This window comes from Zosterops lateralis (genome assembly GCF_965231275.1).
Source record: "Zosterops lateralis genome assembly, chromosome: 14".
NCBI classification, from domain to species: domain Eukaryota; kingdom Metazoa; phylum Chordata; class Aves; order Passeriformes; family Zosteropidae; genus Zosterops; species Zosterops lateralis.
The window spans coordinates 13,485,755-13,508,225 of NC_139774.1; the positions used below are offsets into that span (position 1 = coordinate 13,485,755).

Below are 22,471 nucleotides of genomic sequence, written 5' to 3' on the forward strand. Positions count from 1 at the left end.
AGCAGGAGGATCCCTGGGCAGCAGGAAGGCTGTTCAGGCAGTGCTGTAAGCTTTGGGCTCCACCACTGAGGATCTGATTGCTGCTCTGGGGCCTGAAGCAGCTGCTTTCCTTTGCTTGCTGAGAAGTCAGGATCACATTTTCACCCTGGCTGTCAGGTGGTGGATCTTTCCAGGTGATTTGTACCTGGCTGTTAAGGCTCCCCACTGCTGTGTATTTGGGTTTTTGCTCTGCAGTAAGGCAAAAGGGAAGCAGGAGTTGCGGTGGGGGTTTGGGGTCTGGATTAGGGTTTATTGCACTGGTGGGCAGGGGGAGAAGCTGAATTTGAGACCTCCATGGCCCATTCCCACCCTGAGCTGATGATCCCAAAGGAAGGTCCCCATCTTTCCCTTGCTCTGTATCATCTGATATACCTCACCGCCCTGCTGAAAAATTTGTGTGGACTCCTGCTAGGCTAATAGGTTTGTTTCTCCTTAATTCCTACTTGTAATCCTTCAGTTTGTTCTCTTACTTGCAGTCTGACATGGGTTCTTTTAAGAGTGGAAGGAGCTGACATCAGCTGTTTGAAGAGCCAAATAAAAGATTTCTTATAACAGTAATCAGCCTGGCTGATTTCCCAGCAGCATCCCGGCCTGCCAGGGTATGGAACAGCCAGCACTGGGGACAGAGTCTCTTTTTCCACAGTTGGGCCTAATTTAATAATACTTTGTTGAATTGCATTACAAGTTTGATTCTGGGTTTTGACTGGTATCTTGGAATGTGGAGGGTTTTTTTGTCATCTGGATAATTTTATATTTGTTTCATATTATCGCACTGGGAGGGATTTAATTTTATTAGCATCTTTACCAAATAATCTGATGAATGTGAAAAGCAGCTTTAATGAGATTTCTCATTGATTATTTTCATATAAAAGTTCTGTGATTTGAAGAGTAGTAACTTTGTGCTCACTTGCCATCTTGTAAGTAGGCCTTAGTTTTAATCTTGTAGGTTTTCAAAATTCAATCAGCAGAAATTGCAGACATTATGTTTGTATTCACTTGCCATTTTACTAATGGATCTCAGCTTTAATCTCTCTGATTTTCCAAATTGTTTCAGCAAAAATGATGTCACCAGAGTTTGATTAAAGCATTCAGTTTCAGCTTAGTTCTTTTCTAATGTGTTAAATTTTCATATGTCAATGCAAAAAAAATTTAACTATATTAACCTCTTACTAGATCCTTATTTCCCAAAGTACTTTGAGAACTTTGTGTTAAGTTTACTTTCTTTTTAAATTAAAATCTTGGCTGCTAGTAAAACATACTTGCCAGTTTATAGTTAATTGCTGAATTATTTCTGAAGTTATAAATCAAGCTGGAAAGTAAATTTGGTATCTTGTATTACGCAGCAAAAATGAGTTGTTGCACCAGGAATGTTGTCTGCTAATTCACTTGTCTCCTTTTAGCCAGTCACTGCATTTATTCATGTCATGCATTTTGCCTGGATGATCTCCCTCCTGATACAATAATGACTGGAATGCCTTTTCCCCCTTCTGAGGGCTGGTTCCTGTGGGACAGGTATCTGTCCCAAACAAGAAGCAAATGAGTAAATAGGGCAAGCAGATAGGACTATGAATTTATTTCTATTATTATTTATTTAAGATTTTCTTCTTGTTTAATTTTTTTTTTTCTTCTTGAATAATGCAAGGAGCTTTAATAAGGAAAAGGTTGACTGGAATGTGATGTTTTTTCGATACAGCCCTAAAATTATAATCTGAGGTCAAGTAGTGGGTCTGCATCAGAATATTTTGAACAACAAGGAAAAAAAACCCTTATTTACATCTCAATTTAGAGTGAACCACCACAAGTCCCCTGTCCTGCTGTGCACGTACGGGGCTCCCCAAACCACCTCCTTAAATCCTTCCTGCTGAAATTGCAGCTCTGTGGGTGGCTCCTGTGCTGTCAGTGGGCTGCAGTGCCAAGGTCCCCCCTCTTGGAGGGGATTATAGGATCAAACTTGGATAGCACTGCAGTAGAACATGGTGCTATTTTAGGAACATCTCAGTTTTTCACAGAGGGAAAACTAGTGGTAGGTGAGCTGCTTTAGAAGGGCTTTTTACTCAGCTGAAACTGAAAAATGCCTGAGAATTTTTGTAAGAAATACCAGCTGTGTTTTGCATGCAGGGAGCAGCACCACCCCTGATGCTGTAAATTTTTGAAGTCCAATGCTCCCCAGCCCCCAGGTGTGCCTTCAGCTGGCTTTACTGTTACCAGAGCAGAAGCCAATACAACTCTGCCAGATCCCCAGAGAGACTTGAGGAGATTCCTAGGAGCCACATTTCACATCTCCCACGCAGTCACGTTGTGGGGATGGTGCAGGCTAAATGCCTGTGCCTTGCTGCTGCTGCTGCTGGCTTTGTGCAGGGCTGGCAATTGCCTCCCTTGCATCCCCTCCTGGGAGCCATCCCCCTCTTGTGCTGCCTTGCTCAGTGCTCACTTCAGCAGCCTCTGTGCTGCCCTGGAGCTGTGCCTTTTCCTTTCCTCATCACCTCACGAGTTTTGCCTCTCCATTAGCAAGGTGCATAAAGAGGACAGCAATATAATTGGGCAAAATGCTCCAAAATGAGCATTTCAGTTGTTGTAACAGGAGTGTAAGGGGAGGGGTGGGTGCTGACACCTGCGGGAGGGCGTGGCAGAGAGGAGCAGGGAATGGGAGTAAGGTCAGGTGAAGCTAAAATGATATAAGGACATGCTTTCAAAAGCAAATGATCATTTTGGAAGTAAAATTTACCACTTAGGCTAAAAGTTAATGTCAGTTCTTGCAAGCTGTAACAATATCCTGCCTTTTATGAGGGCTGCCACCACTTACTGAAGCGAGATGCTGAAAGCATCCTCTAAGTGGCTGCTGGGGAAGTCAGTGCTGTAAACATCAGTGAGGTCAGGCTGCTGACCTTCAAAAAGAGTTTTCCTTTCTGGAGGAGTAACTCCTGAAAAGGCAGCCTGCTAACGAGATTTTGGGTGTTTTATAGTGTGCGGTGTCCATAATTTTATAAATGGTCTCTCCCTGCTGCAGGCACACCCTTTTTCATCCAGCGTGCATGGGAGAGTTGGATCAGCACCTTTTAAAATATTAGTTTGGAAATTGGTGTAAAAGTCTGAGAAAAGATTAAAGGGGAATTATTTGAGGGAAGGAAAATATGACAACTTTGTGGCCAAAAAGAGAATGTGACTTGCTAACATTGTGAGGCTCTGCAGGTAATCAGTTTTGTGAAGGTTTCATTATATGACACAACTCACTACACGGCTGAGCTTAATGTAGTAATAGATCAGTGTTCTTTCTTTCAGGTAGCAATGCTATTTAAGTAGAACATTCATTATATCATGATAACAGAGATCCTCAAAGAGCTAAATAATTGAAGCCAGGTGCTGGAAAAACAGTGAATACACATTGCAGTTTCAAAGACTTGCCATTGTGGAAAGCCACTTAATTGCATTCTGCTGCAATTAATAATCATCTTAATGGCTTTGCATATTTATGGATATATAAAAATAAATAAGAAAATACACAGGCTAGGATAAAAATTTGGTTCGTAAAATTTTATTGCTGGAAAGTAATTAAGCATGCCTCTAATCACAGCATCATTTTTCATTGTGGGTAGGTTTGGGTGGAATGAGAAAGTTTGGGAAAAGGAAATGTGACTGTTCCATAAATTAGTTTGTATGAAAGATTTCATATCACAGATATTAAAAAATAGGCACATACTTGCTTCTCATTTCCCTGTCATTGCCTGTTTTGACCTGGGATACCCTGAGTATGGCAGAGGATCACTTTTCATCCCTCCTCCCCTGTGAGATGGGTGGCAAAGCTTTTGGCTTCCATCTTCTAGTGTGTATTGAACAGGAGGTCACAATGAAAGATTAGAGCAGCCTTTCCTGGCCTTTAAACAAATACTAATAATGGCTGAGGTTTTGAGATTAAAATTTGTCTCCTGAGCATGCAAATAAAAGCTCACAAATAAAACCACATTGAGTATTGAGAAGAGAGTATTGCTTGAAGTTTTGGCCCAAGTGGAATTACTCTCTGCTTACATCCATGTGTCTACACATGAATTTGACTGGCTGAAGTTTCTTTTCAATCTGCGCAGTAACCACTTACTCTCATCAGGAATTTTTTCCTCTTTGCAACCCCGTGCATTGCAAAATGTTCCTGCTTTGTTTTGACTTGACCTTTCATAGTCACTGAAAATCAATAGACTTTAATGCATTTATTAAATAAGGAGGATTCTAGGGATTAACATGCAAGGTTCAGTGCTGGAGAAGGTAAAGAGTGGAATATTCCTGCAGAGCCAAGCCAGGCTCAGGAGTGCTCTGCTCCTTTCCTGGCTGGAGCTGGTGCCTGCCTGCTGATCAGGCTGCCCCAAGACCCCATTGCTGCCCTCTCTTCACTCTTACACTTCCTTCAAAAGGGGAAACTTGCTCATCTCTCTTTTCCTTTTTCTTCTTTCTTTTCTGATGAGAAATGACTTTTTCTCCTCCTTTGGTTGAGCTGTACTTGATGACTTCCTAGGGATGGAGAGTAATGGGACTTTAAACACTGATAGATATCATTTGGGCTTCAAAAAATACTGCAGTATTTACTATGAAACATGTTTGTTTTTGAGAATACACTAGCTTTTGTGACCTGATTTTTTTTAAGTAATAGGAGTTGTGCACCTTTTGTGCTCAGTGTGGTGTCCATAGCATGTACTTACACATCCTTTCTGTTTCCAGGGTTAGCTGCACATATTTGTGCAAATCTCTGGTTTACATGTTACCCCAGGAAGGCTGTTCTTTAGCCTGCTGCCAGATACACCTGCATGTGATGTACAGTTTCAGGACCTTTGAAGAGGAAATAAGAAGAAGTTGGGCTTACTGTGTTCAAATCTTCAGCTCCAAATATAAACCAATTAGCTCATTTTTCTGAGTGGCCAGTGTAAATGCTGTTGATTTCAGCAGGTTGGCTGAGATGTACCCGATGACACCAATTTATGTACAAATACACTGCTTTTTCTAATTCAACTAATGATGTTGAACAGAAATTTAAAGAAGGCTTTTTCTTCAGCGTTTTTATCAACCTATCCCTGATGAACTAAAACTAAAGAACGTAGATGTCCCGGCACATCTTTTCTCTCAGTGTCTGTCACTGGGCTTTTTGTGCCTCTTATTTATGCATGCTAATTAGGAAAGCATTGTTCTTGTGTGTTTAAAGCCAGTAATTTTCTCACTGATCCTTTGTAATGTCTCTTTGAAAACACTGCAGATTGATGATCCCCCACCTCAGATGAAATAAAAAGCAACACTCAAACACAAAATCTGGGCATGACAAGCTTCTTATGGTGTGATCTGCTACAACATATTAAAACCAGGGTTACGTATAGGAAGAGATTTCTTTCAATGCATGACAACTCTCACACAATGGTATCTTGATGTGTCAACATGCATTCAGATCTCAGCATATTAAGGATGATTTAGAAGGAAGCAGTGTCAGAAGACATTGATCAAAATGTGGTGTTGCAAGATTTAATTATTTTTTGCCACCTTAGCTGCTACAATGCTTTGTGTAGGTTTAAAAAAAAAATTAAAATCTACCACACTAAGTAATAACATAAATAAAATCTTGTACTGAAATCAAATTAGAAGTGGAATTTTATAACATTTTTTTGCTTTCTTGGGACATAATAATGTCTAATCTGCGTTAACAGAAGAGCAATAGATATGCACACAGAGGCAGTTGGATGATCAGTAATTGATTGTTTTCTTCTTAAAGAGCAAACTTCTTGTATACCAAAATGTGAGAGTGCTTTCCCTTTATGGGTCAGCATTGATTGTACATAAAACATGTGATAGAGGGTTTCTGAAAATGGTAATTAAAATTGTAGGGTTTCAGAAGTGAGCATTGATTGCATTTCAGGGCCTCTCAGTTAAAAGTTAAAGGGTAAACAACAGAGTTTTCAGCTGGAATGATCTGAGGCATCAGGACAAGGAGAGCCTTGAAACTTCGAGTTCTACCTGTGTGGTTCTAGTCAAGAGTAGAACATCACACGTTAATTACATTTAAGAGAGGAACTTGCATGCTTTCCCCCTTTGCTACTTCTAGCAGTTTTTAAGTGATTAAAGCCCTTAATGAAGCAGTTGCTGCTTCCTGCGAAACAGGGCTGGGGAAACCAAAGGGACCCCTCTGGTGCTGGACTGGACTGGGAGGAGATTTGCTGCCCCAGTGACAACAGTTGGCCTCAGATGTTCCTCAGGTGGGGCATATCAAATATATTTTTATGTCTCGTTTTGAAAGCTTGAAACTATGTGGATCAGCCACCTTTTGGTGTAAATAAACAGGACTCAGCAGATTTCTGCCAAATTTCACCACGTCAGAAAGTAACACAGGGTGATGCAGTAGTTTGTGCAACTTCAGCTGCATGCTGCTAGAAGCAACACAGTGTTTTAAAGAGGTCTTCTGTTACCAGGAGATTGTTTAATTAAATAAAAGTACATGTTGGAGTTGCCTTATTAAGCACTTGTACAGAAGGTGAAAAAAATAAATCATCCTCATGTGATGAACCAGTGCTTTGATTGTGAGACTTACAGCCTTGTCACTTCCCTTTAAGTAGGTGAAAATTGAGAGTGCAAGTGTTTCTAAGGAACTGTGTGCTGATGTGATGTAACCATTAGTGTTGTTGGTTTCAGGGCACGGCGCTTTCGCTGCCTAAAACACACACACTGTCAAAGAGCCTCAGAGCCTGTTTTGGCTTTCGGTAGCACACAGGCAAAAATAATGTCAGATTGTTGATCTCGAATCACTGGATATCTGCCCTGAAAAGTTTGCATCACTAATTTAGAGCCCAAATGGGGTCATACATAGTTCCTAGCCTACTCCAGACAAGTTCTGTTTTCACAGAAAAGCGTACCAAGTGACTCAATTTTTGCCACAAATGAAAATACTAACTGCCTTTGGAAATTAAGTTATTAATAGCTCTTAATTTAATGTATTGGCTGCTGGTAGTCCTTGCCTTGCCTAGCAAGAATGAACATTATCTCACATCCCTAATAAATGATCAGATTAGCATTATAAGCAGTGTTAGATGATCAGAGAAGAGTAACAGGATCTGGACTGTTCACTTCCCCTCCATGCACTTCTGCTTGTCCAGCAGTAATGCACCTGCATTGTTTAGGATGACCTTGACTGTGAGGTGCTTTTAAGCAGTGAGAGGTTTGCTGCAGAAAAGCTCAACCAGCCCAGTTAATATTCCTGTTTTTCCACCAACAAAGATGAACACAGGGAGCCTGTGGCACTTGAGGTATTTCGACCTGATTGTTCACAAATTGTGTGGTTGATCACCAGACTAGAAGAGAGTGTCATCCCTGGAAAGGGACTCTGATGACTTTGATGCAGTCATATCCCACTCCTGTCATTGCAGGTATGAGAGGAGAAGGAGTTTATCACCCCCACGTTTGCATTGAGAGGGTAAATTCCTGTCCTGTAAAACTTAGTGACTGTGAGGAAGCTTCTCAAAACCTGTCTTGCTGCAGTCAGGGTTTTATTTATTACTAGAAGAACTCCAGAAGCTGAAAAGCAACTGCTGTGTTTCATTATTAAACAGCAGAGTTTTCAGCTTGGGTTTTAAACCTCATGTTTTTAAGTCTGCAAGCTCTCATCTGAAGGACATGCTGAGAAGGGCTTCCTGTTTTCTGAATTAGTGTTTAATGTGTGGGAAGTGTACATCCCAATTGAAGTTTGTCTTCAGAAGCTTCTAATTAGGACAGAATGATTTGATTTTTCAGGAGGTACCTTTTGGGTTTCCAGAAATAACAAGACAGCCACAAGGGTGATGCAGAGCAGGTATCACAGGTTACTGTCATCTTTGCAGCTGTCAGAAGTGTTTTGGTGGAAAGCAAACCCATGTGTTTGAATAAATAAATATTTTTTACTTAATTTATGGTTTTCAATCCAAAAGAAACTGTCAAGTTTGAGGTATAATGACTGACTTTTTTTTTTTTCTTGTTTGCAGTGGCATGAAAATTTTCAGAAAGACTGAGTGATGTTTTAAGCTACTTCCCTGCAGGATGCGGAGCCACTTAGGTATTATTTTCCATATAACTTTATACAACAAAGCAGGAGAAAGGAGGCAGGAGAGCCAAGTGTAAAGTGGCCTCTCAGGGGGTAATGATATGGTATGCATTGCAGAGAAAGAAAGGCAAGTGTTTGAAATCACTGCAGTCAGTCTATGATGTGTGAATAAAGACAAGAATTACCCTGTGTCTGGTTTCCTGTCACAGCCGAAAGGCTGCTCATGTTTGCTCACAGTGTTTCATTTGGTAACTAAGTTTTACTGGTCCTGAAGAGGGGACACCTTACAACTGCTGGTTCCATCTCAGAGGGAGCTCCTGAGCAGTCTGTGGAGAAGGACAAGCGCTCAGCTGTGGAGGCTGGTGCTCCGTTTGGTGAAATAATGACTGAGGCTGAAACACGTTTCTGCCAGCAACTGCTGGACAGACTAACATTGGGGATAGTTTTGTACTTAATCTCCTTTCCAGTAAGAAAAGCTGCATGTTATCCCAACAAAGGAAGTGTTCAAAGCCAGGCTGGATGGGGCTTTGAGCAACCTGGTCTAGCAGAAGGTTTCCCTGCCATGGTAGGTGTGATGATCTTTATGGTACCTTCCAACCCAGACTGTTCTGTGGTTTGTGTGATTCTGTGTTTGTGGATTGTGGAATGACCTGTCTTCCTATTTTCCTGATTAACATTTGGAGGCACCTTGAACCTTCTAATCCCAGCAGATGTGCACCAACAAGAGATTTCTGGAAACTCAGGTCTTGAATTGGCAATGTAACCATGGGAAGCAGGACTTCAAAACCTGAAGCTGTTGAGAAATGAAGGTCTCTGGGCTGGTCTGAGTGGCCACAGGGTGGTCAGTGGGGTCCTCCAAGTGGCACTGGGCTCTGGCATCCTTTGCAATCTAAGTCTGTAAAGGCGAGGAAGGATTTCAAAGCCAAGCAGCAGATGTGAGCCTTTGGCCTGTGAATTCATTGTTGTTCCCTGGCACCGAGATCCTCTGTGTCAGAGAGGGGAATTTAACCCAAGCTGTAGTAGGTACAAACACAGAGGCCTTTTGTTTCTGTCTGAAGTCACCTCATCAAGCTTTTGGGCTGGTATGTTGGCAGCTGAGCAAAAGGCTGTTTATTCTACATGTCTCCTAACAGTTTTGGAATAGCTTCCAAATACAAATCCATGGCTTGTTCCCCCAAAAAGCGAGTCAGAAATTTTTAGTGCATCTGTCAGTAATTGCTCTGGCTTTTATGCGTCAGCTCTGAGGAGCCAGTGTGATCAGACCACCGTGTGCAGTCTCCAGGCAAGTTTTACAGCATTGCCAATGGAAGGCAGATTTTGCTTATAGTTTTAAAATACTATCAGTATACTTTTGAAGACTTTGTTTATTTAGCTAAGCCACTTGCCTGGTCTCAGAGCTGGAAAAAGAGAATCTTCCTCCCTTCCCTTTTTGCTTTCCCTGTGTCCTCCAAATAGACATAACTAATGCCCTTTTTCCTCAGTCTCCTAAAAATGTAGGTTGCATTTCAGTGAGAACTATGAAATTGCAGGTAACTTCTGTTCCTCTCAAATTTCCTTTTGCAGAACAATTTCATGCAATTGCAGTCTGTCTGTGGGATTTGTTGATCCTTGTAGGATGAAGTGCCAGCAATTCCTTCTGCTTTTCCTCCCTGGGAGATCCTTTGCTCGCTGTCTCTGTGTGCTGCAATATCAGCTGTAGCAGATCCTCTCTCCCTGTCGGTGCTGGTAGCTCTCTCCTCAGCAGTCTGTTACTGTTCAAAGCTTTGAAATGATCAAAGAGGAGGATGAGGAGTAACAAACTGCTTTAACATTTGTTCTGGCAGGGATGGAGTCTCTCATGTGAGGTGTGCTGTGGGGCACGTGCTCTGGAAGGTGCAGAGTGTTTCTGCTGCTGCTGCTTTGGTAGAGCCACAGGGAGTCTGATGCAAAAATAAAGAAATTTCTTCTTCCTATTGGCCCCTTTGGATATAGTGCTCCCCAAGATCTGCATTTCCCAAAGTCTTGAGCTTTCGTTGGCTTTAAATTATTCCCCAGCTTTGAGGGATGGAAGGGCATGACCAGGAGTGTTAAACAGAAGTCCCCGAATTTTGAAACTCACCCGAAACCTTTTTTCTCTTCGGCTTTTAAGACCCTTGTTTATGGAAATAGTTTTTCCTCATAGGCTCCTTTTTCCTGTGGAAGATGAAGCTGCAGATTAAGTAACGTCACCCATGGGAGCTCTCATGATGGTTATTGGCTTCCTTTGAAATACTGAATTGTTCTCTGTTCCACAAACTGTGATGCTGGCAAATAGGGATGTGTGGATATAGATTTTTTGCAATAGTATCTCTCCAACCACTGTTTGAGATATTATTTTCTTATTTTATTTTTTAATTCCTCACACGTTTGCCTTAGGAGAAATGGTAATATCTTTTCAGTCTGAAAGGGACCCTGAACCAATAGATGGTTTTGAAGAGCAGCAAAATGTGTTGCCACTTTTCTGCTGTAGTTCCTCCAAGTAGCTTTGTAGGTCAGATCTGCTGTTTCTTTTCAGCTCCATCTGGGAGCAAAAGCAACATGTGAGCTTCCTGTATGTAACTTGAAGTCAGAACAATAATTTTAAATTTGAAATCACTTTTTATGTTTAATTGATGAGTGTCTTTATTAGCTCAGTAAATAGAACCTGAAAGAGCAAAACAAATGGCTGCTGTGGCATTGTAAAAGAATTTGCTTCTACGTTGCTTAAAAGGAATTTCTGTGAAAATAATCTGCAAGAAAAAAAGTTACATGGATGCTTCAGTAATTCACAGTGAATATGAACTTGTCTACTAGCACAGGTTTCATCTTGTGGGAAAAGAAAATTGCAGCTAATTTATGATAGAAATACAAATGTCAAGAAGAAGGAATTAACAGAACAGACAAGAAGGAATTATTCATTCCAGGAATGTGCATTGCTCTTTTCAAAGAAAAGTTTTGGTTCAGTTATGTTCTGCTGCTTCAGCCTTTTCAAAATTCATGTGTGAACATTTGGGCTTTAACTCTTGGAAGAGATTAACAACTCTTCTGAGTAAAAAACATGAGGGGTTCCTCATGTTAATGGTTCTGTCACCCCAGCAAACTCTTGACATATTTTTCTCCTGTAGGATAAATAATTAATAACTATTAAATATGACAGTTTGGACAGTTGTTGTTTTGCCCTTATGCAGCATCTGAAAGTTGAAAATCCTTTTGCTTGTGTGGTCCATTTACTTTTATCTCAGCCATGGACTTTCTCTTCTGCAGTTGTAAATTAGCACCATTGCATCATGTTTGCAGATAAAAGTTTAATGGGAATTCTTATGCCAGTGTGGTTGCCCAACATAAAAATATTTGATTGCTCTGAGATACTTCAAGGGAAAACAGAATACTATATGGAATCTGAGGTCACAAGTTACATTTAAATATCTTGAATAACAGTTAGAAGGAAAAAACCTGAATTATCTGTTTCATGGAAATCTGTCTTTTGAATTAGGTCACCTGTACTAAGCTTCCATAGTTTAAATCTGTATATCACACATGCAGTATTTTATCTCACCAAAATATTACACATGATGGGGAAAAAATCAAAGAAGTTCTGTTTTACTCAGCCCTGGCTAAGGGAATATGTGTGTGATCCCCAGCCTACCTCTCGAAGGCTTTGTATTAATGGGGGGTAGAGAGAAATCAGTTAACCTGGAAAAAAACCACTTTCCCTGAAAGAAAATGCAGTAGGTGCTATTGGCTGCATTCCACTTCAATCTCTCCAGATGTTTGTGGAAATGGAAGTGGGTTTAAGTGTCCTTAAGAATTCTGTGATGGATGAAATCAGCCAAATTCAGGGATGGACAGGCATCTTTCTGCAGGGTGTTTTGGAACTTACAGTTCCAAATACACAGGTTTTTGCGTCCTGTTCTCGCTATCATTAAAACTGCTGAAATTAGTGGGAAGAAAGTGGCAACTTTAGTTTGAACTCTGTTCCTTTGATGCAGTGTATGAAAAGTTCTAAATGTACTTTAGAACATTTGTACTTCAACAGTGCCGTGTACAGGTTGGTCAACAGGGACTCTGAACTTGTCAGAAACAAATGTGAATTAATTTTTTTTTCCTAGAATGTTGCAATTTTGTTTCAGCTGATGTAGGCTCTGTCATACTGATTGCTGTGGAGTAAATTATTACTAAATGTTAGGTGGTAGTGGTGATTATTTCAAAGATAGGGTAATCTAGAAGAGACAGCTTGCACAGGAAAAGCAGTCAGTCATATTAACTAAACTGGCAATAACTGCCACAAAACATCATCATCATTTTATACCCCTTTTGGTCAAGCTGTTGAACTAGATGAACTATGTCCTTGTTTGTGTTTCAGAGAAGAAATCTGGAATGTAGTCACTTCAGGGAAAATGGAAGAGCCTTGATTTATTGATGTTATTTTATCAATTTTGCACAGGTTTTGCGGGGAGGAGGGAGGGAAGGAAGATTAGGAGTTTCAGATGAAGACAGGAAGAAATGGTCACAAATGCCTGTCACACCCAAGAGCAGTAATCAAATTACTGCCGTGAAGGAAAATGATATCATTGATTATGAAATTTGAAATTGGTGCCTAGAGCACTAGGAAAGCTGACAGTGTGAGCCAGTGTATTTAAAAAGGAGACTGGGTGCAAACATATTAATATGCTTTTAAGGAGAAGGAATCTTCTGCAGGAGGGCATGGTGTCAGTAATTTATGGGCATGAACAAAATGCTGCATTGGTGATTTATAGTGTCAGGCGGGGCTATTAATGTGATTAGGGTTCAGAGTTTAATTTACTTCCCTCTTTAAAAGAGAAGAATTATCTACTGTAAAGACACGTGTGAGTTGTTTTAAATGGGGTGTGAGGACCCTTCTGGGTTAAACTGGAGGAACTGCTTTAAAGCAGTCAAGAGAGGCAATGGGCACTGCATGTTCATTATTCTTAGATCTGTGGTATCCATCAAGAGTCCCTGTGGGTCCCACCTCTCAGGACAGAGCAAGCAGTGGCAGGTCTGGTTCTGTCTGGGCTGGTGCCAGTGAATTTTGTTAGTTATTTACACATTCTCTTTTCCTAACCTATGAGAACTGTTCTCTTGGCACATATTTGAAGTTGTGTGACTTTCTTAGTTTGAAGAAGAAAAAGATGCTTCATTCTTAGTGTCAGATGACTTAATTTCTTCTGAAGATGCTAAAACTAGATCTGCCTTTTGTTGTGACTGTCTTGGTATCCTTTGTAGTAACCTGAGTGCTATTTGCATAGTTTTCACAATAGTTGAAGTATTGCTTGCAGGAAGACCTCAGGAGCAAGACATGGTATTGTTACTCTGATTTATGGATAAGAAATGAAGCTCAGAGAAAATTCTAGTTTTCAGGACTGTGGAAGCCAGAGGCTGTGGGAAAGAGGACTCATCATCCCAGAAGCAAGGCTTGTGTGGGTAAATGAAAAAATGAAGAAGTGTCTCATTGCTTCCATCATTAGGAAATCTGTTTGCAGTCCCAAGCCCCAGTGACTCTAGACATTCGCCACCCAGTTCTCTAAATCTGCTTTTTGAGCACAGTTTCTCTTCCCTGTTTGCCCTGCAGAGCTGCTGCTTGCTATCTTGAGCATCCTCCTCTTTCTCAGTTTTCAATTAATCTCTCCCCACTCATCCCAGTCTGTTCCTCTGGCTGGCGCAGAGCTCCCGACAGCTCTCATCTGTGGGAGGGAAGTGTGATTTAACAGGGAGGAGAGAGAAGCTGAGTGCTTATGCCTTGTGAGTGATTTTTGAGCTGTGGGTTTATTGCTATATACACCTCACCTTGCTTAAAGTCTCCTTTGGAGATCTCTTCCATCCCTTGCAGCTTTCTTTAAACTTTTCTGGACAAACTTCTTGGCTGTTTCTTCCTCTGCTGCTATGAGTAAAATTTGAGGCAGATGCAGTGCTTTTGCTGTGACCTTCAGTATCACTCCCACAGCTGATAGGAAATACCATTCAACCTCGGTGCAATTTTCCACGGCTGCTGTAGGCAAAGTCTCATATTAATGGAAGAGCCAGGGGGGGATTCTGATTGTGCTGTTTCTTCTGATTGTCACACTGGCTTAAAGATAAGTTATGCTTGGGGTCATCTGGCTGTACCTCCCTGTGCATTTCACTTAGGTACAAAATAATCCACACCTAGATGCTTTTCTATTATCAAAATGCTTTAGGTGAGTTTGGATTTTAAACGCTTTCTATGTAAGATTGGGCCAAGGAGTAGTTTGTGAGCAGGAACCTTACTGGGAGCAGGAGGAGGGATTGAGGCTGTAGAGTGAGAGGATTTCAGAAGCTGGTGGGAACTGGATATTGGACGGGGAAATTCCTGCTGGGAGTCTGGGAAGGTGTCTTGTGGGAACAGTATATTGGATGGGGAAATTCCTGCTGGGAGTCTGGGGAGGTATCTCAAGAATGCGTTTGGATGGAAGTCGAGGCACTGGTTGGGTGTGTGGTGAGAACTGTGGGTACTGGGTGGGGTACAGCAAATGGAGAGGTGGAACCATCATCTAATAGCAAGGAAATAATTGGGCTCTGAGTGAAGGGGAAAATAAAAGGAAGCTAAAATGATTCTTTTGGTCTAAAATGCTTGGTTTGAAGGCAGCTGGAGTGATTGCAACTTTCAAAGAGCGTTTTTCCCAAGACGAAGTTTCGGCTGGCATAAAAGCCAGCATTTGACATCTTTTTCATATAATGATTATATTAACAAAAGCAGACCTCGCTGTTGGCTGCTTTTGTACAACAACTCCAGCGCGGCTCTTCATTCTCTTAACTCCTGCGTGCGACTTGAAGTCAGCTCCAAACTCCTGCTGGAATGCAAGCAGGTCAGCTCCTCTGACGCAGTTGGAGTGTTAGAAAGTGCTCCACGAGGCTTGACAAAGGCTCTTTGCAATTGCTCATTTCTGTTGCAGTGGGCAGTTTTAATACACTGATGTTTGCAGCAGTCTGGTGTTGAATGTTCTCATCTGCAGGCAGTGAGAAGGGGATTGCTCAGGTGTCTGCCCTGAGATGCTGCTGTACAGCTAAAAAAGCCTACAGTTCCTAGGAGTTAATTACTTTGCAATTAGTGGTGCTTTAATTGTTGTTGCAAATACTGGCTTCTGCTGGTTGCTGGGGGTTAGGTGTTCTTACAGCACTGAAAAGGGACTTGGGGAGAGCCTGTGTTGAATTTTCCTGATATTTTTGGTGCCCTGTTATGAGGCTGGCTTTCCTCAGACTGCTGTTTGATTTCCAGGTTGTGTTACAGTTGTAATTTTCTCTAAAGTGCCCCAACAGAGATTTATCTGTGTTCTCCCTTTTCCTTGTGGGATGCATCCGCACTTAAACCTCACACCTCTGTGGGAAATCCATATCACCCCTTAAAGGCTAAGATTCCTAGTTTTTCTCTAGTGTGTTGCATACTGTGTGACTTAAATAGCAATGCTGATTTCTTTTGTCTCTAAGAAGAGTGCAAGGGTTAGGGCAAGACTGTGTAAAGAAGAAGGCAATCTGTATTTTAAACCCTTCCATTGACACAGCCTGGTGGGGTGTGTATGTGGGAGGAGGTTTCTAAATAGGAAACTTGTGATGTGAGGAATCCTAGGAGCCATAAGGATTGTGTAAATGTTTGCTCTATAAAGCAGAAATAGGCTCCTTTCTCTACTGAGAGAAATCACTTTGCTTATGAGAGAGCACAGTTTATTAACTGTGGTGACTGGAGATGAAGCAAAGGAAAGGGACTCATTTTGTAGACTTAAAATAATAACCAAACCCAAAAGAACATTTCTGCACTGTTCTGATTTATTTTTAAACATATTATCTTCATCTGGTTGCCATCATTCAGAGACAGCTGAGTAGAGGTGTGGAGAAGCACAGAAATTTTGAACAGAGCATAAATATGAGAACGAACATTTGTTTCATTACTGTGAACAGAGCCTGGATAGGTGAGAAAAAGGAGTGTGAGGTAAGTGCTAGACATCAGCTTTGTTCTAATTTGCATTTTATTAATAAATATTCTTGGAAATCATTATCCTTTAGCACCTTATTGAAAACTGCTGCTGAGACTAGGTGGGTCATATTTCTTACTGGTATAAATTTGTGTAGCTGAATTAGAACTGTGACTTTCCACTAGTCTTGGAAGCTGCTCCAGTTGGACAGGGAAAAGTTATCTCTCTTTGTCAGACTGAATTGCAGAACTGGGCTTTGCTCTGTTTTGCATATCACTGGGACAGATAGCAGGCCTTTAATTTGGTGGAGGAAGGCACGTGAATAACCAACAGCTCCAAATTAAGGACAGGAAAATTAAAAGTTGGGCACTTCTGGATAGAGAAAGCCAAACTGTGTGTTGATTGTACATTTTCTTGCTTTTGATATACTCAGAGCAAGAGAGAATGACTTTGTGGGAGGCTTTTGGTTGGTATGAGCTTTAATACAGGGGGAACTGTGGGAGACTGCCTTGTGTGACTGATCAAATTAAATGAGATAATGGCTTGTTCTGGTCTTCAAAATCTCTGATATCCAGTGCAAGCTATCTTGCTGCTGATGGTGCAAGATTCCAAACCCTTTGACAAGCAGGTGAATGAACCAAATTTTGCAGAAATCTATATTTCCTGTCTCTGAAGTCATCAGCTTAAAAAAAAAAAATTTTTTTTTTTTTTTTTTTTTTTTTTTTTTTTTTTTTTTTTTAGGATTTGTGTGCTTTCTAGCTGGGCTGAATTGATTGTTTTCAAATGGTGTAAAAAAGAGTATCTTGGTAGGGTTTTATATAAAACTGTAGTAGCCTCACTTGTGTACCTGGACTGAAAATGCACCTTTTCTACAGTTCTGGGCACAACTCAGGAAATTCACCAGAATTTCACACCGGGTCTACTATTACCTGTCCTTTTTACTCATTGAGGCTGACCCCTCACCAGGACAATATATGTCTGGGAAGGGACCTCCTGGGTCATGTAGGTCCATTTTCCTGCCATCATGAGCAATCACATCACATGAGCCCTTTCATTAACTGATCCCACTGCATTTTAGGAGTATGAACAGTTTTTGTCCCTGGTACTTCCCCTGGAAAACTGGAATGGAACCTCATTGTCTGATGTCCAGCAGGTATTTATTCCCAGCTGGTTTGCACCCCCTTGTTTCTATGCCAGCACTGTCCTCCAGTGCAAATAGGCTTTTCCCCCTGAGTGTTTGCTTATCTGGTGTATCCAGGAGCAGAAGTTCAACTCTTCCCAGCTTTCCTTTGGTCAGGACAGCAATCATCCTCTTAGTCCTTTCCACCCACTCTGGGGATAAAAATCAAATTACCCACATGAGAAATTTGTCTCAGCGATTGCTAATACTCCAAAGAGAAAAAGGCAGAGGAAACTTTAAAGGGCAACTAAACTGAGATTCTTTTAAAGCTCTGTCTTGTGGTCTTTGTGAAGAATGTCATCAGTTTTTTTGTTTCATTGAAGCTGTGACTGCTGATAACTTCCAAGCTCAGCAGTATGAGGGGTTTTCATCCTAGAGGTTCCTTAAGGAAAAAGTCAAAGAGGGTAGAATTAGAAAAGTATTTCTCATGCAGCACAAGTAATTTTGGGGGGAATTGTGGAAAAAAATGCTGGACATGGTGATGTGAGATGTCATTGTGGCAGAGTTGTTCCTCACGAAAAGGGTTTTTGGTATTCTGTTGAGGTCCAAAAGAAGCTGGGCTTTCTCTTTACCACCTCTGCTCAAGATTTTATCTTTTTAAAGAAGGAAGCTCTCTTGTAGATATGCTGCAGCTGCATATTTCTTTCTTCTGGTCCATGAGAAGTCAAATTTCAAACCATTCTTTGCCAGGCAGGTGATAATAGCTTTAAATTTAAAGAAAATGATGAAATGACTGAACAAATAGCTTTAAATTTAAAGAAAAGGATGGAATGACTGAACAATTTAGTACATGGAAAAAGAGCTGGAAGAGAGGTGACAGAGAGGGGAATGATAGTGAAGGTTTGCTAATCATGCTGTGGAATAAGCTAATAGGGAAAACTGTTCCTTCTCTTTCATAAGTGAAGAATCAGAAAGCATCATATAAAAAATTCAAGTTAGTTCAAAAATACAGAGGGAGATTATTCCTCACACAGAACCTGCATCTGGAAATCTCTGTGCAGAACAACCTGTTAGCTGAAAGTTTCTGCAGGTTAAAGATGTGGTGCTGAGAAATAACACTGCTGGTTCTCATGTGAAGAGAGACAACCTCTGCTGGCTCAGGAAGCCCTGGGGCCACAAGTTGGGATTATTTTGGAAGAGCATGGTGTTTGTATCCTGTTCTGTTTTTCCCAGGTCAAACAGTTGCTGTGCTAGTTCAGTGATTTAGGTCGATTGACTGAAGTTCAGTGAACCTTTGAACTCATCAGCTCCAGCTGTTCTTAAAGTGGTTTTGCATGTTTTGTATGTTCTTGTATGCCTGGTGAACTTTTCATCTTTAAAACAACTGGTAAATACTGGGATGACTATGTTGGTTAATAGGTCCATTTAAGTGCTGCTGTGTGATTTGTTGTCTAACATGCAAATTGGCTCTTGTCTTTCCAACCAAAGATACCCCAAAATTCAAAACTTCCTTGCTGAGACATCATGGTAGATTTTACAGGAAAAACTGCTGGAAGAATTGGATGAAGAGCTCTGAAAACGTGGAGAGGGGGAGAGGTATTACAGTTTGTGTTTAAGCTCAAGTCTCTATGTTTGATCATGGAGAGATGTTTGAAAAAAAGCTGTACCAGAGCTCGGAAGGATTCTTCAGCCTCCAGCTCTGAGCTCTGGGAACTGGGCTGCAAACTCCTAGAAACCCGAACAGATGTTTTTGGTTTAGAGCTTCAAAGCTTTAAAAGGCTGTTTTTCCCCACATGCCTTTCTATGTGAGGAGACTTTAAGAGCTGCTGAATAAATTTTATTATCACTTTTACGAAAGCTCTATCCACATGGAAGAGGCAGGCTTGGAACAATTGTGTGGGCTGAGATGTGAGACAATAACCACGTAATGCAGCCCCAACTGAAGAAAAATGGGATGGAAACGAGGGAGAGACATGTCAGCCTGTTCAGGACCCAGAGGGGGCAGAGTTTTGAGATGCTTCAGTAGCTTTTTCATGAAGATAAGTAAACACAAGGGAGCTGTATTGGCTTTGGCTCTGCCACATTAGATAGAAGAATTCCTAATGTTGGGGAAGAGCACAGATGAATAACAACCCAGATGTTCCTCCTGTTGCTTTATGTGCATTTAGAAATGAATCTGACAGTGGTGAGCGTGTCTTGAGAACCCACAGATTTGGATGGGTAAAAATGTCAGGAAAAGGCAATAAATGGAGTTTATCCTGTATCCTTTCACCCCCTTCCCACACACTTAACTGGGTGTGTGTTGGTGCTGCACGAATGCCCAGGAAAATAAAACCCCTGCTGTAAGAATTTATCAGACATTAAGAAGTTAAGAGGTAGGAAAACATCTAGAAATAAGGGACTAAGACATGAGAAATGAGATCCAATTCAGATGAATTATAGTGTTTCCAACCTGGAAGTCTGGGATGCTTTGCAATACCTACCATCTGCTACCAGAACAAGAGAAAATAGTGCCATTATGTTATCATAGAGTCATTAACAGTTCTGATTTTTTTATAGTTTCTTGGGGGAAAAAAAAATCAAAATTCAGGTGGTTCCCTTATTAGGACTTTGTCTGTATTTTTCTGTAGCCAGGAGCAAGCCAAATCATTTTAGGAGGGCTTCATGCAAGAATTCCCTTACTGTTCCTTGTTCAATTTGTACTATTTGTTCTCTTCTGTTTAGACTTTTGTTTTCCTTAAGGCATTGTAGAGAGTTGGGAGGTTGGGAGTGGCGGAAAAAAATGAAATATTTTTATCATAAAGACTTTTCAGCTTAAAGATCTGAACAAATAACAGAGTTCCTTTCCTCCCACCCCACCCCAAAGGGGAATGCAGCCCTTAATCACACAACTGTCAGAAACTCTGGCCCATTTTTAAACTATCCAAGGCAGGATGGAGTTCATTTGTAAGGTCAAGATCTACTTATAAGTAATGGCACTTCCCGTGGGGAAAAACACTAACCCAATTTGTGAAAGTTATTTTATTTGATGGTCAAATAAACTCAATAGCACATCAGGAATAGGGTTCCTGGCTGTGATGTGACACACAGAGCAGCATTTTAGGCAGAAGGATTTGTTTTCCCTATGAATGTATTGATGGATTTTCATGTGGATGTTTGACTTTTGAAATCACAGCTTTGGTATTCTGAAAGACAAATGAAAGTGTAGGGTAAAGGAACAAAGCTAAACCAGCTCCAAAAATATAGGCAGCATGGCAGCAGGAGGGTCCACTCAGGGAAGATTATAAAGCTTCACATTGCCAGAGCCTCTTTAGCAGCTCCTTCGTGTTGTGGGTTTGGCAGGAGGAGGATGACAGGGCTGCCAGCCTGCCTAATGATCTTCATCTAACATTTACCTTATTGAGAGGGGAATAATTCTGTTAAATTAACATCCCAGCATATTTGCTGTCCAGCTAGTTGATGAATTAAATGGCCTGAACAAAACGTTTCACGACTCGTTTATCCATAAAAAAGGCGGATTTTTTTTCAGGGAGTGAAAATAGGGAGTGGCTTTTCAGCAGCTGTCTGCTGTGATGTCCTGTACCCCTTATGTGCAAAAAATATCCGTGTTTATGTGTAAAAAGAAGAGGTTTAATGAGGTTTTGGGAGGTGGGACAGCACACAGACAGACTCTGCTCTTGGAGCCACCCGGGCTCCGGTGCTTTGCCTCCTGCTCGGAGGAAGCTCAGCCTGTTAATGACAGCCCAGGAGCCTGTGACACTGGGATCACTCCATCAATCAGAGCTGGCACCCCGTGCCAGCCCTGCCAGCTGTCCTCTTCCATCAGTGTCTCAAAGTGCCACAGGTGCCAGCTGCCATCCCCGGGTAACCACCAGGCCTGCCCCAGGATCGAGGGTATTTAGGCAGCCTGGTCAGATTGAATTGTCTGTCCTGACAGCCCTGTCTGAGATTCTGTTTGGAAGAAGGAGAATAAACAAATTGCAGGCTGATAGACAAAGCAGCACATCTCTTAATAAAAAATCCAAGCCTAGGGCTTTGCACTCTCCAGTTGTGAGACACCAGCACAAGAGCCTATGACAGCAGGAGATGTTGCTGAGGCTGCAATTGACTTCTTGGTTTGACCAAAATTTGTAACCTCACAGTGAAGTCTGTGGTTCATGGGTCCACCAGCCCACTGAGAATTTCTGTCACTTCTGTTGGTGTCTGTTGAGTGTGCCAAAGAGGACATGAAGACTCAGTTTTGTGAGAAAATATATTATAAGGATACTCATCAGAACGGAATTAGAATTTGAAGGAATTACTTATATATACTTACATACTTAATTATATTAATTCCAATAACAATTAGAGTTTCAGTGTGCAGCTGTGGAGGGTGTGGCTGTGGAGGTTTGATTGCTGCTGCACACCTGGAAAGTCTCCACGTTTTACAGGCCCACCAAAACAGGATGAGCAAGTAATTTCAAGTGATTTTTCAGATCCATGGGCAGGGATACTTCTGCATCCTTAAGCCTTGAGGACTCCAGATCTCAAGCATGTCAGGCTGAGGGGCCTGTAGGTATGAGAGGCTTATATGGGCAGTCAGGCTTTTACCAGGGAAACTGGTATTTTAAGGCAAAAACCTCAAACTTCTATTGCTGCTGTAGCCCCCAGATTGATACACAGTCAGCAATTTAAACTGTTTTCACAGTCAGTCTGCTGCTGTTCTGAATTCCAGTGGTTTCAAGTGCAGTAGTTTGCCCTTGTACATCTATATCAAGTTATTTTTCTCCTATTATCATCACCAGATCCTTGTCCTCACTTGATGTTTTCTAGGCTCCTCATTCCTATTCTCCAGCATCTATGAATTTTCTATTATTTGCTTGCTGAATACAATCACTTGCAATTTCCCAGGTTCAAAAACAGAACTTCCTTTGAAAAAAAAAAATGTAATGGAACATCCTCAGGTTGAAATGGGCCCTGAGCACAGCTGATGGCTTGGGGACTTTAATTTACTAAACGTCAGTGGTTTGATGGCAATTCAACATGACTGGTGATTGCCTGCATCGTGTTACTGCTGTGGCTGAAAAGGCTGTTTACCTTTGGAAGACAGAATGCTCAGCTGAGGAACACAAAGAGCAATCTCCTGTGACCTGCTAATAAATTTTTTTTTTCCCCCAAGATTCCCCAATTGCTGAGGAGCACAAACCCCTGGAGAAAAAAAACTTCTCTGTGCACATTTGCTTGTTTATATATCTGTTACAAGAGGTCAATCCAGAAAAATGGTGTTTGCAAAAGAACACTTTATATCAGGAGTTTTCTTTGCTCCAAAGTCATCCTTAATTTGACCAGTGGAAGACT

At 41.3% G+C, this 22,471-nt stretch overlaps 1 protein-coding gene across 5 annotated transcripts in view; it reads left to right on the forward strand.

The window, feature by feature from the left end:
- Positions 1–22,471, forward strand: part of SGCD (sarcoglycan delta) — a 302,618-nt gene that overhangs the window by 43,146 nt on the left and 237,001 nt on the right. For 2 of the 5 annotated variants that reach the window (XM_083872019.1, XM_083872023.1), the window contains exon 1: positions 7,723–8,086. The exons of 1 other annotated variant lie outside the window; for it this stretch is intronic. The gene's annotated coding sequence lies outside the window, so the exon portion shown is untranslated. Of the gene's footprint in view, positions 1–7,722; positions 8,087–13,800; positions 13,832–14,121; positions 14,266–22,471 lie in introns of those variants that run through there. 2 more of the 5 variants (XM_083872022.1, XM_083872020.1) reach the window with 2 other exon arrangements.